General features: G+C 37.4%; 1 protein-coding gene and 1 pseudogene across 2 annotated transcripts in view; both read left to right on the forward strand.

The window, feature by feature from the left end:
- Positions 1-14,658, forward strand: part of GPM6A (glycoprotein M6A) — a 257,248-nt gene that overhangs the window by 62,251 nt on the left and 180,339 nt on the right. The window lies entirely within an intron of this gene.
- Positions 1-14,658, forward strand: part of LOC311585007 (diphthine--ammonia ligase-like) — a 32,791-nt pseudogene that overhangs the window by 4,095 nt on the left and 14,038 nt on the right. The window lies entirely within an intron of this gene.

The following is a 14,658-nucleotide window of genomic DNA, read 5'->3' on the forward strand; positions in this document are numbered from 1 at the left end:
ATCATTTCATTAAACACAGTCTTTAAATACCAGCACAGTGGTGCTGTGGAACTAACATGTTTTTCTAACACAAATTATGTCATAGTTGAAGATTTGCTTTATGTGACAAATGAAAAAAAAATCACTGTTGGCAGATGTTGAGTTGTTTAACTTCTCTTGATTGGGTCTCAGGTAGATGTGGTCACTTTCTGTTTCTCTCATGTATATCACACACATCTAGCTTGTTTACCAGGCCTCCTACTTGTTTTGACTAGTAGTCTGACAGCTCCGCCCTCTCACAGTCTCTAGCAAAGGTCCCAACACATCTGGCTGGAAGGACATGTTGTCTGAGCAGCCACTGCACCAGGCAATTCATCACAACTACCTCAGTCTGCGAGGAGTAACTGGGGTCAAGAATGCATCATTTCATCTTTGACTCTGTTGCGTGTTCTCTTCATGAAGACATTTCAGTAACTTCATAAATACAAACAGGTCATCCATAATTTCATTTATACTTGAGCTTATGTCAAAATGAGAGTGTTGGTCACTGCAGAGGTTTCTCACATATGAGTAGATATTGACAGGCCAGAAACAGGAGTAATCAGTAGAGAACTGAGATTGGAAAGATAGGTTCATGGCTAAGACTAGAATTTCTTTCCCATCAACCATAGCCACATCAGGTATCTCCCAACTGCCTGTACATCCAGGATCAACGCATCCATTCCCCTTTCCTGGTCTCTGCACACACCCACACACATGTGCCATATTCACACTTAGACATTCACACTTAAACATAAATTTAAGTAAATTAAAATAATGTGAAGTAGCAAATTACCCAACACAACTTCAACTTATTTGAATGAATATTTTTTAAGACTTATTTATTTATTAAGCATACAGTGTTCTGCCTGCATGTACACTTGTACCCTGGAAGGGGACACCAGGTCTCATTATAGATGGTTGTGAGCCACCATGTGGTTGCTGAGAATTGAACTCAAGACCTTTGGAACAGCAACCAGTCCTTTTAGTCTCTGAGCCATCTCTCCAACCCCTTTGAATGAAGATATTAATAAACATAATCTATTTAAAAGGAAAAAACTCAAATCAAATACATACAAAGGACTCCATATGCCCTAGGAAAGACAGGAAAATGACTACTTTTTTTTAATTATGTTTGCTGTTTTAAATCCTATGTCAAGATGCCATCCATAAGGACTTAATTCAAGAGAGGGAAGGCGAGCTTGCAGTGGGGGAAGTAGAATGTGAAAGCGTTCCAATCCCTCAGCTGATATCTGCTTGCATTATCAGCCCATGAAACAAGAAATTTACCATCTTCCTGTGCATTATTTCCCCAGGCTGATCATAGTGAGAGCCTGAACTCTTAAGTTTAATATTCATGTTACTACCTAGTCCCCTGATTATCTTCCGTTGCAATAAAGTATTATTATGAAGAAATATTCTCAGGTAATTCATGTTTTACATTTATATACTTCATATGTATTTGTCATAATAGCCAGTGTCAGGACTAACCACTTTAGACATAGTATATAAAATCTATGAGTGAGCCTAGATAATACCAGAGACTTCACATTTTTTATCAGAAAAAATATTTATAAATCTGTGGTGACATGGATAATAAAAACTATGAACACATGTTATTGTGATGTTCTATATGAATAAAGATTATGGATTTTGTTTAACTCATTAACACTTGAGATAAAAAGAGTTGCACTGATTAATAGAACAATATTACTTTCTGAACAATGATGCGTTTCTATTTATAACTTCTAATATAATTGTCTAACATCAGATACTGAAATGAAAAGCTAATGAAAAACATTACAAGGGATTTTGCATATTCAAAAGGTTTTGTTAGGCAGGTTTATAATTAGCTAGAAATATCCCCTTTGGTATTTGTAGGATTTAGATAATATAGATATTATTAAATTCCAAAGAAATTGACCTCTGTCTAGGTGTTGTGTTGACTCCAATAGAAGGGAGACTATATGAGTTGGTTTCATCAAGATTTATTAAAATCGACATCCCTGAATTTCATCTTCCTGTATTTCATTAGTCTACCTTAAAAATATTTTGTGTTCCCAATATTAAATTTCTTAAGTGTGGACTTCAGAGTAAAGATAAAGATAAAAGCTTTTGGGGACCATCTTGCTTTGCTTAAGTACATGGGAGTAAAGTAATTTCTTTGCAACACTTTAAGAGCTTTAGGGCTTCTGGGAAAAATTTCAGCCTCTCTTATATACTTTATAAATGGGAGAACTGGGAATCTATTGCTGTAGTCTTATCTCTTGTGCCATAAGAAGACACCTACAGAGCCTTAAGGGCATTTGAATTCACCATACACTTCCCTAGCACAGACACCGGTTTAGGAAGGAAACCAATGTTATATTTCCTGTGTCAGTCAGGTACTTAGATGTCTAGTTGCATACTATCATCACATTATCTAGAGAAGACAATACATGTTATCATTCATATAATCACTTTAATTGCATGAATATTAGGTACGTCAGTAGGATTTGGGATTGTTTCTCTTGAGTTCCTTAATGCCTGTGTTCAGTTACCATATAAACTATGATATAATCTACTGATCATCTTTGATGCAAATTTTCCTCCTGCCTCATCCTGCCTTTGGCCTCCTGAATGACAGTTTTGAGAAATGTGCAACCGGAGAAAGATAGCCAACCTCAAATGGCTTCAGATAGCAGCTGTATAAGATCAACAGAATTCCACTGTTACTTTCTCCGGCTTCTTTTGGAAATATGTAACACTTCAGTAGTACATAAAAAGACCACCACAAAGACAATTATGGAGGAATTTAGCAAGTAAAATGATAGATCATTGTCAGACCTTGAATATTTTCTGCCAGGTAATGTTCCCTTACCCTATATTCTCCTATAAACCTAGGCCTCTGGGAGGTGCTAAAAGCAAGATGACTACTTCACCCTCCTTTTCATAGGGATTACTTCATGTTTTAGCTATTTCACATTACTTAAGAGGTTCTAAAACATTTTTCTTTATGACTATTTTTATTGGAAATAATGGTTCATCCATGGCATTTTGATGGGATAGAACTTAAGTCTCTTAAGAGAACTGGATTAAAACATTGCAAGTTTCCTAAACATAGAAGAAAGAAATCGTTCTCACAATCTTCGGGATGATTAAAGGTTTTGCAGGGCAACCGTGAAACCATGAGCCCCAGTTCAAGTTCCTATTATACTGCTTGAGTGATGAGCCGCAAGCGTTTAACAACTTCAGGCCTTTCTTTCCTTTTTCCAAAAGAAAATTGGTCATGGTTGTATATTCCGTTTTGTTTTAGAAGGGTAGTTCAAATTTGCTTTTGTGAATTGATATAAATTTAGGGTGTTTTATAGAATCTGCCTTTGCATATGTTAGACGGTTTGCAACTTATTTTTAGTCTTAAGATTTCTTTCACAGTACATAGCTTGCTGTCTCTTCACCTTCTTAGAGATTTTCTGCTCAGCATTAAGCATAATTCCTGACTCCCTTGTCTTAACTACCAGATTCTCCCGAGGAACTCAAGTGGCCCTTATAAAAGACTACCCTCTTGAGACATGGATCTAGGAATGCTTTGTGATTCCAACACACACACACACACACACACACACACACACACACACACACACACACACACGATATCTTTAGATATTTGTGACTATGATGAATAATGTTTTAGCATGGTATATCTTAAAGTTCTAGTTAATTAATCCTGAATTGATGTATGGACCACAGACAGAAAGATAAATTTTAACAGCAGTCCAATGTTAAAGCATGAAATATATTTATTAGATTGATTTATTTCTCATCTATTTTATTGAAATGACATGATTGCAAGCAGTATTACACTATTGCAAACACTCCAAAATCAGTCACCAGACATTCTGTGAGAAATTCTTTTCTTCAGACTTTTGGATCTTTGTTGTGTGCCTTTGCAAGTAGCACTTGCTGTGACATGATAAATATGTTCTATAAAATCGCCATACGTTGTAGTTTGGACATTACATTTCCCCTCTCAGGTTTTTGTGTTAAAGACTTGCTTATGATCTTGTGAAACCTTCTGGAGGTTAGTTCTAGTAGAACTAAATTAGGTTACTGATGATTTTGGAAGCTCCACCCTTTTCTGTCTTTCTTCGAGGCAAAGGGAACATTTCATTGTGGGAGAGTGTATGAGAAGGAGGACTATAAAACGCTGTCTTCTGGATATGTAGTGTGTGCTGGGTAGTTTTACGTCAACTTGACACGAACACTAAAGGTGAAAACTTTTAGAGCTACCTGAAAGGATGGAACCTCAACTAAGAAAATGCCTCAATAAGATCCAGCTGTAAGGCATATTTTAAGTCGGTGTTCGATGGGGGAGGAAGGGCCCAACCCATTGTGGGTAGTGCTATTCCTAGGCTGGTGGTTCTGGGTACTATAAGAAAGCAAGTTGAGCAAGCCATGAGGAACAAGTCAGTGAGCAGCACCCCTGCACACCCCACCCCCACCAACACACACATGACTTCAGTATCATCTCCTGCCTCCAGGTTCCTGCCTTACTTGAGTTCCTATCCTGACTTCCTTCAATGATGAACATTGAATAAACCCTTTCTCCATAATTTGCTCTTTGGTCATGGTGTTTCATCACAGCAATAGAAACCCCAACTAAGATGCTGTGGCTCTTGCATCCACAAATACATAACAACAGAGGTTATGCACAAAAATCTGGAGCCACCTACATTTTATCCCAGGTCAGGAGGAAGCTCCTCAGTCCCTGCTGTCCCAGAAGAGACACAGGCTGTTACATGTTTCATGGAAAGGAGAAACCATTTTCCATGGTGATGTAGCCACTGGTGCATTACCCACCATTCAAGCAATGAGTCCTCACCCACGGCTATGCAAGAAATTCTAGTGGAATGCAGTGGATCACACACAAATGTTCAAGTAGGAGGGAGCTTTGAGAAGAAGGAATGTAGTGGGAAAAGGGGAATGAGAGATGAGTCAGGGGCTTTGATAAAGTAGCTATATGTATATATTGATGGAGTTGTAAAAGGATAAACAAGTAAACAGAAATGCTATATTTATCTATGAGGACTCTGTTAAAATCTTGTTAAGTTGTTTTTATGTAGAATGATAAACAGTAGTACATAAATCCTTATTTACTGATATTTACAAAGCAACTTAATCTTGGTGTCCCTCCACAATGTGCAAGCACCTTAGAAATCTTTTCCCTCACTAAGTTGGGGTTTCTTGAGCCATTTGGTTCCATTTTTCATTGCCTTTTTATATGTGTTTTCATACTGATTTATTTTCCTACATACCATACCCTACCATTTTTAACATGCCCATCTTGGATTGTTTTAACACCCTGCCTCTATTCTTGATTTATTTTTTTAAATTAGGAACAATGAATGTAAAGAAACCATGGATTTTTAATAGCTTTTATGCTGCTATGACAATGGGAGTATACAGAAATAAAGTTATAGTAGTCTCGTATTGAGTTTTTCTTATTGCTAGAATTACATTACCTTTTATAAGTTATGAATTCTTTGAAACTCACATTTGGTTTTATCATTTTGCTTCTTTATTGTTAATATTTCATTGCTTGGGAGTGCTGGAGAGATGGCTCAGAGGTTAAAAGCACTGCTTGCTTTTCCAAAGGTCCTGAGTTCAATTCCCAGCAACCACATGCTGGTTCATAACCATCTATAATGTGATCTGGTGCCCTCTTCTGGTATACATACAGGCAAAAGACTGTATAAATAAATCTTTTTTAAAAATCCATTGCTTGGAATACTGAATTAGTAAGTTTTGCAGTGGAACAAAAAAAAATCCATAAAAAGCAGTGTTAAGAGAAAATAAGTTTAAAGAGAGAGAGAAAATAATTACTCTTTTAGAAAATATTAGAATGTAGAAGTCATCTTAAGTTTAGAACCCCTAAAGATAAGAAAATATGATTGTCTGGAAGGAAGACAGAATGAAGCTGGTAGTGACAGAGTCTCACACTGGAAGATATGAAGAAGGGATGAATAAAGAAGATCCAAGTAGAAAATAAAGAAAACCCAATCTAGTCTTCAGCAGACTTCCATAAACTAATGATATTTACAAGAATAAATAAATTTTATTTCTATGTCAGGGTGGTTCTATCAGAATACCCATTCATGAAGTAGTGATGACAACAAATAAACCCTGGGTACATAGTTTTGTTTTTAAATCCGGGCCAGCAAAATTAATCTCAAAGCCAAACCAAAGCTATGCAGAGTCACCTCAGATATCCCAGACTCTCTGATCTTCAGCCTGTAGCTATGTTCCTTCTGAGTGCTGACGGAGGTGGGCACAGTCGGAGAGCACTAGTCTTCAGCTTCTGCTTTAAAAGGTTGAAATTGAAGTCTAACTCAGATCATTAAACGTTACTTCTTCATTATACCTTCCTGGGATATTTTCTCCTCTCAGGATGCTGTTGACATAAAAATGAATGAGAGGCTTCTTAAAGGCCCCAATAATAATATCCATAGTTAATTTGTTTTTCAGCTTCTTATACTTTTTCTCTGAGATTGCAGGCACAGAAAAGAAACAAAACCCAAATTCTTTGAAAAACAGAACTTAAGTATTTCAAATACATAATGATTTAGTGAATGTTTAACTGCTGACATGCCCTTGTCCTGTTTATCTCATGGCTAAGAGAGTTAGGGAGTGTGCTAAACTAAAAATTAGAGTTAGTCTTCTTAAATCAAAACTTTCTTCTATACCCTGCAGCTCACATAAAACAAAGGGGAAAATAGCATATGGAAAGAGTGGCAAGAGATGTGGTCAGAAAGCAATTTGGGCCCTGGATAGTAGGGAATGTTGAAGACTGATTTAAAAAAAAAATACGTTATATGAGAATGCCTCCCAATTGGAGTAGCAGAGAAGTCAGAGTGCTAGATCGATTGTCTCTCTTGTGTTAGATCTGAGAAGTGTGATGTTTGGAAGATGGTACATATGTGGATTAAAAAAAGGAGGAAGGTAGGGATAAAATCTGAATGGATACCTGCATTTGTAGATGTACAAACAATAAAGAACATCAATGAACATTTCCATCCATGAAAACAAGAGTGCTTCACTAAACTCATGCCAAGAACAGAAAGGGAACATTATACATTACCAGTAGGATGATTTTGTACTGTGTTATAATGTGTTATTACTTTGGAGAAAGAAGGCTGAGGTTGACTAAAATCTGCATGGTTTACATAGGTTTAAGATTATAAAGATTATTCTCAGCTCCAGGTTCATTGATAAAATGTTACTGTGTTAAACAGTTAAAGGAATGAATTAATGGGCCACAGGAAGATCCTGTGGCAAATACAAGGGCTCCTTTAGGATCCTAGAACAGGAACTTAATTGGCAGGTTCTAGAAGTGTTAGGAAGGAGGCTGGTGTGCCCAGGTGAAGTGAAGAAGATCAGGATTGGGAGATGGGGCTGGTGATGGAAGGTCATCAGGTCCCATACAGCGCTGTAGACCATGGTAAGGACTCTGTCTTTCATTTTGAATGAGGTTGGAGTCTATAAAGTTTTGTGAGCAAAATGACTCCTCTGGTTTGTATTTTGAAAGAATTGCTGCCTATTTTGGATTATCAGTAGGAGAAAGGACACAAGTTGTTAATCAGAAGTATAATGTGATTGCATAAATTTTTAAAAATTATAAAAATGCCTATGCATTCTCATTTGCCAGAGTAAGTATCAAAGGACATTAAACACATGTGTAGCTCCATGAGTATATATGCATTGGATATAATGCTCAGGACAAGCGTGTCTGAATCTGTTAGTAAGAAATTCTATTTTTGTTAGGCATGAATTTATTTATGTACCAAACACTTTCCTTGGAAATTCAGATTATTATCAGAAATGTAAACTCAGTTTAAAATGACAGTGGGATGGGGCAGAAAAATCACTGACATATTTTCCACTTTTATTTGAAATGACATACATAGTTTGTAAATATTCTAGGAAAAAAAAACCAAACAATTCTAGCTGTTTGTTTCCAGTAGGACTGCTTTGCTCTACACATAAAAAGGCTTAGCTGGTTTTGTGGGAAAGTTGAAGAGAAGACAAAATGAGATGTGGTGGTGCACAGTTGCTCTCTCATAACTCTTGAAGCTGATATAGGAGGAAAAGAGGCTGAGGGGTTGTCTGGGCTATACCTGTGGGCCAGCCTGGACTACTTAGTCTGGGCTATACCTGTGGGCCAGCCTGGACTACTTAGTGAGACGAAAACAACAAAAAAGTTCCCAACAAAAGGTAAGGGGACAAAAGTACAGTTGCTCTTGTTTCTTTTATGCATGACTTATATTATCTCATATGGGTCTGACAATTAATTGAACATATAGGTTTTATTACCACTGTTATGAAAAAGAGGTGATGTTTAAGGAGGTAAGGCAAATTTTTTAGTGCAAAGTATTCACTGACAGTAGCCTGGTACCAGGATGGAAATACTTAAATTATAACTTTATACCTTGAAGTCACATGTAAATTGACTGCTAATAACTTAAATACATTAGCTTTTTCATATTTCATTGTATACTGAATCCACAGGCTATAGATGAAATGTAAATTTTAAAAATGCCATAAACTGAATTTAAAGAATATTTTGTCTTCATCAGTTAAGTACTTTACTTCCTCCCATCAATTTTCATGTATAGTTAATAGAAGCAAACTCACTTTGCTAACCTTTTCTTTTTTTATATCTTCCTTTTCTTATCTAGGATCATTAAACTCTCTCTCTCCCTCCCTCCCTCCTTTCCTCCCTCCCTCTCTCTATCTCTCTCTCTCTCTCTCTCTCTCTTTCTCCCCCTCTCCCTCTTTCTCCCCCTCTTCCTCCCTTCTTCCCTCCCCCCCTCTCTCACACACACACACAGACACACACACAGACACAGACACAGATATACATAGCTTTACCTCATTATCTCTCTTTTTTTCTCCCTTTTTGCCATGACAACTCATTAATTTTCTTTGCAGTAGCATCTACTACACGTTAGCTATCATCTTTTGCTTCTTCTTGTCTGTTAATATTACCTCAAACTAGGTCTCTCCTGAATGGGATTATCGTTTCTTTTATGATTCTGTTTTTCTTTCTCATGCTCTGATTATCATTCTCTGCTATTGCATGAAAGCATGAAAGGAAGTTCAAAGTTCACTGTCTCCTTTCACTTCCAGGAAGTAGTCCTCTTCCTGGCTTTGCATTCTCATTTACAGATCCCCTTTTAGGTCGCCTTTTCATGCATATCATCTTATTTGGAGTCATGAATTACTTGTACGAATCTTCTACTTGATTTCTCTGCTGCTAGAATGCCTCCTAATTTTCAATACACCCAACTCATTACAAAATGGATGTTTTCATAGCAAGTAATCCCTTATGTCATTCACAAAGACTCCTAAACTCTATTGATATTCACCAACTAGAGCTAAAAATCTCTTTGCTTGAGATACATAACTTGCTATGGTCTATGCATGTATTCCACCCTATTTAAACTTTCACATTGAGTACTACAATACAAGTCTAGTGTACAATGTAAGTGATAATAGTTAACACAGGGGATGATTATCCTTAGCATTATTTAGCTGGTATTACTCACGTGTTTCGGCAGTTATTTCCAGTTTGTGGTGCTGCTTTGAGATATTGTGGAACTATCTAGCATAAGTAGGCTACTGGGGGTGGGTCTTACAGGTGTATTCACATCTGATTCTAGCCTGAACTTTCCACTTCTGAATCTACCAAAGTGAGATTAAATTGTACCACCCATTGGTGCACTCACTCTCCATGCCCTTTAACCACTACAATAGTGTCCTCTCAGCTGTGAGGCAAAACAAACCCTTTCTCCTGTAAGTTGTTTCTGCCTGGTCACAGTGGTGAAAAAAGTAAATAATAAATTTAAGCAAGAATTATTAGCATACTTCAAGGAGGCACTGGACTGTATGCAGTGCTTTCAAACTAGTGGAGGAGATACCCATGTGATGGGGTTGCATGCCATTAATCCCAGCGCTTGGAAGGTAGAGGCAGGTGGATCTATGAGTTTGAGGTCAGTCTGGTCAACAGAGTGATAAAAAAAAAAATGAGCTCCAGGACAGCCAGAGGTATGCAGAGAAACCTTGTTTTACAAAACCAAACAAATGACCAAATGAATAAATAAACATATAAGTAAATTTTAATCAAGAGAAGAGTTTTAGGAGATTTTAAAAAATATATGCCTTGTGCTTTGAGTCTTATCCTTCCCAACTGATTCTTTCCAAAATGTTTTTGAAACTTTCTACTCAAGTCCAAAAGGAGAATATCTTCAGAGCACTGTAGAGTAGGTTAGTATGGATTCCCCGCCCCCCTCCCCGCAGCATTTGGGACACTCAGTAGACTACTATGTAAGATGCCTGGGGAATCTACATGACCAGAATCCACTCTGTGCTATTAAAGGAGCATGGGGTTATTTTATTCTTCTGGTTTAGCAAAGCAAGAGACATGTGAGTATTTGCTGTGGGCTGTGTGTAAGGTTGATTCAAGAAGATCATAATTCCTGTTGTCTAAGGCTGTCTGAGAAAACTGTAGACAAGCTATGACCCGCAGGTCAGATCCTATTGCTTCTTCTGTAAATATTAGAACATAGCCATGTTCATAATGTTATATTATACGTGATTCCCTTGTGCTAAGGTAGTGGAGTTGCTTCAGAAGCTATCTGGCTAACAGAGTCTAAAATATTTTTCATTTGGCCTTTAACAGAAAAATTTTTTGTTGAATCCCGGTTTAGAGAAGTAGGAAGACTTTAAAAGCGAAAGGGGGTTGTAATTATAATTTGATCTTTCATGCTAGAGGCAGAAAAAAAAGCAGAGTAGTACAACCAGGAGACAGTCTCCATGGTTATGATGAGTATAGTTGATGGATATGAAGGAGGCATTTCAGAAATCTAATTAACATGGAAAGAATGGTTGTCTTGATCGTCTTCCATGTTCTATGGCTAAAACATTAATTCATGATCCTCTCTATCATCCATATGGATGCTGAACCTTTCTTCTTGCTGTCTGTTCACTGCTACAGCCAAGCCTCAGAGTCCCTTACTTATAGCAGGGGTGGTGAAACACTAGAAGAAGAAGGAAGGTAGACTCTCCCTGGAAATCCTGCCCTGTTATCCAGATTTTAATCAGAATGGAATACTTGTTATTCCACAGACTTCGTTACTTTAATTCCTCAAATGAATCCGTGGTTTTTCAACTTTGTGGCACTTTGGAAAATTTTCAATGTAAAATTAACCATATAGGAAGCATATAACAAATCCAACAGTTTTATTCGGAACAAAGGAGGAACTCCTGGCAGGCTGGAGCTGGCTCCTGCTGCGGCTACTGGTTGTTAAATATTCCGGAACAACAGGAGCCTGCAGTTAAAACATTCGTGGTTCAAAAGTGGCCACATGGCAATATTGGTAAACACTATAAACGAGGTCATTTTCTCTTTGAGAAAATAACTTTCCTAGTTTTTCACTGGATGGTAACAAACTCTACAAAGGACTTTAAAAGCCCAGAAAAACTAAGCAGACTATTTAGCTGTACATTTTAAGTTATTCATGCTTAGTACCATGAATACTTGATTTTGTTTCTTGTGTTTAAAGAATATTTGTCTCATAATTTTCTTGTACTTTTTGAGATTATAATATAGTTACCTAATTTCCCCATTCTCTGTCCTTCCTCCACATCCTCTCATATGTCCCTCTTTTCCATCATTCAAATTCATGCCTTCTTTTTTCATTGAAAATGTGGTTATTTTCGGTTGAGCATCTTCTTTAACCCACAGTTTCCAAAGCTATGCACTGCTTGTGGGGGTTCTAAGCACCCGCCAGCAGGATAAGATTTCCCTACTCACACTGACTAACAAACAACGCAAAATCAAGCATATGGAGAATCCAAGGTGTTTTTTGTCAGACATCACGTGTGTTACATCATACCGCTTTGCGACAGTCTTGATTTCCGACACACGGCATGCCCTTTGTTCTGTGCACGCCTTCATACCAATGTGAAACCTGTGACTGTAGCTGGAAACACATGATTCTCACTTGAGAGACCCTACTGCATGCTGTGAATTTCAGAGTTCCTATTGTATATTCAAAATGTTCCAATTTCATGGAAAGCAAAACGGTTTCATTACATAGAGCAAAGGATTTTAAATCCTTTCCTGCCATTATTTCTCAACAAGTTAAAAAAAATGGTATATATTTGGATTCTTCTCGAATGTTTGATTCTAAATACTGCTACTTGAGTAGGTGACCTGGATATCTTCTGAAAAAGCTATTAAGTGAATTTTGGCTTGGGATTAGGGGAAAATTTTTAGTATGATTTAAGATAGGCCTAATGTTACTTCCGTCATTTTGTATTTATATAAAAAGAGCAGTCTCAGAAAGCCTACATGTAAAACAAATCTGTTTATCAACTCTGAAAAAAATTGAAGATGCTGTATATTCTACGTTTTCAAACGTTTCTGCTAATATACATATAGAAAAACAAAACTTACCTGGTGAGCTTCAAGCCAGTGAGCGACCTGTCTCTAACATGGGGGACAGTGGCTGTTGAACAATACACCAAACTTAAATATAAAAGGAGTAAGAAAGAGGGGCTGGAGAAATGGCTCAGTGTTTAAGAGCACTTGTTTCTTTTGCAGAAGACCTAGGTTCAGTTCCCAGCATCCACATGGTGGCTCAGAACCATAAATCTCTCCAATTCTGAGGGATCCAACGTCCTCCTATGACTTCCATATCACGAAGCACATCCATGGTGCACGTGCATGCACACGGGCACAACCCCTTCTATACATAAAACAAATACATATATATATATATTTTTTAATTTTGAAAAGAAAGAGAATAGAAACACTTAGGATGGGTAAGGAGCAAAATTAAGATTAGAGAATTCTTACAAAAGTATGAAGTCCTCTCCGATGTATTGATTTGTGTGCCAGCATGGGCAACTGTTAAAGAATACCATATAGAAAGAAAAAAACAACATAAGTCTGTAGCAGCAAATATTCTGAAAGGGTTATCATAAAGAGGCAAGACGATAAAGTAAAGGGACCAGCAATTCACGGAACTTAAACCAGCTTTGAGGCATCATCCATTCAACCTGTTAGTTGTCATGCCTGAGAGGTGAGCTATACTTATGAGGCTTTCGGAGGGTTATTTAGCTGTAATGGGCACAGGTCATTTGTCTTTGTGGTAGATGATGGTTGTGACATGGCCTCTAAAGGGTAATTTTACACCTTGACAGAATCAGGAAGAAGACAGATAAAAGATGCTATGCTCATCTGTTTGGCCAGTTTCATTGACTGATAATATCAGTAGCTGAAGTGTCTCGGCTTGATTTGCATTCCTATCAGGGCAAATATCTCTCCATGTCAACAGCAGCATCTGTGCCTACAGCGCTGAGAAGAAAGAGCTGTTATCTTGATGCTCTCTCCCTAGATCAGCAACATCAAATCGGGTTCATCAGACTTGCAAGAAAATGGCATAAAGCAAGACAAACTACATTTCAAAGGATTCTGAGTGTGGCTGCTGTGGGGGAGGTGGTGATATGTAGATAGTCAAGCTTAGAAGCTGTGGAAGGAACAGAGCTGTGGTTCTGAATATCACCATGGTTACAGTCTATAAAAATAATGAGGAGAGAAAAATAAGAGCACTGGAGTTTGAACATTTTTTCCCTCTTTGATTGGTCTCATAAAACGAAAAGCTCCCCTGCCTAAGAATTGTCTTGACTTAAGAAAAGACCAAAATCAAATTATAAATTTCTTCTTAAATGTTCACTGCTAAACATGCTCGAATTGTATGCACTCTCCGCTTTTCTCCTCTAGATATACATCTATGCTTAATGAAGCATTGTAATATTTCAAGCCATTTTTAGTCTGGCTGCTGAGCTACAATCAGAATGATGACTTTATATCCTTCACCCACTCACTGCTTCTTAGGCTCATCATCCCTGATGCGATGGCATTGGTTCTTGAATTTCAATGTCTCATGCATCCAGCTGTGGCCATTCATTCACTCGTTGAAGTTGATGGTGTTAAGCACAATGAGAAAGATGACTTAATGGAGCTTAATGTTGACTGTTATTGAAGCTATTCTGCAATTTTCATTACCAAGAGAAATCCCTGCTGAAATGTTATTTCTGCTTCCCAAATGCTTCTGGTAAGCAGAGAGATGGGGGGCGGGGGAAGAGAGCAGGGTAGGGGGGTGCGGATGCATTCCACATCAGCTGTGCCAATTTAATTGAGAAAAACGAAGTGTCCATACTCATTTTATCTTTACTAAAATGCTCTACTTAATGCTGAAAGGACAAAGGCCATTCCATTTCCACAAGTTCGTGAAAAATGGGTGACATTTCTGGCAAGATTTGCATTGTTACACAGGAAGAAAACTAATTATATTTATGTGCATATACATACACATATATATTAATGTTAGAATGTATCAAAGGGCATCAAAAGTGTATCACTTTGACATAAGGGTTATTTTGAGCTAAGAGCAATTAAGAAGCAACAGACACAGAAAAGTGCCTGAATTTGCCTAAAATATGAACATAAATCTCATGAAGATATCCCTACGTCCTCTGTTACTGGATATGATTTTGGTCATTAATTAAAAAAAAAAAACAGCTCCTGAGAGTAAT

The sequence above is a fragment of the Acomys minous genome, assembly GCF_964271855.1.
Source record: "Acomys minous genome assembly, chromosome: 15".
Classification (NCBI taxonomy): Eukaryota; Metazoa; Chordata; class Mammalia; order Rodentia; family Muridae; genus Acomys; species Acomys minous.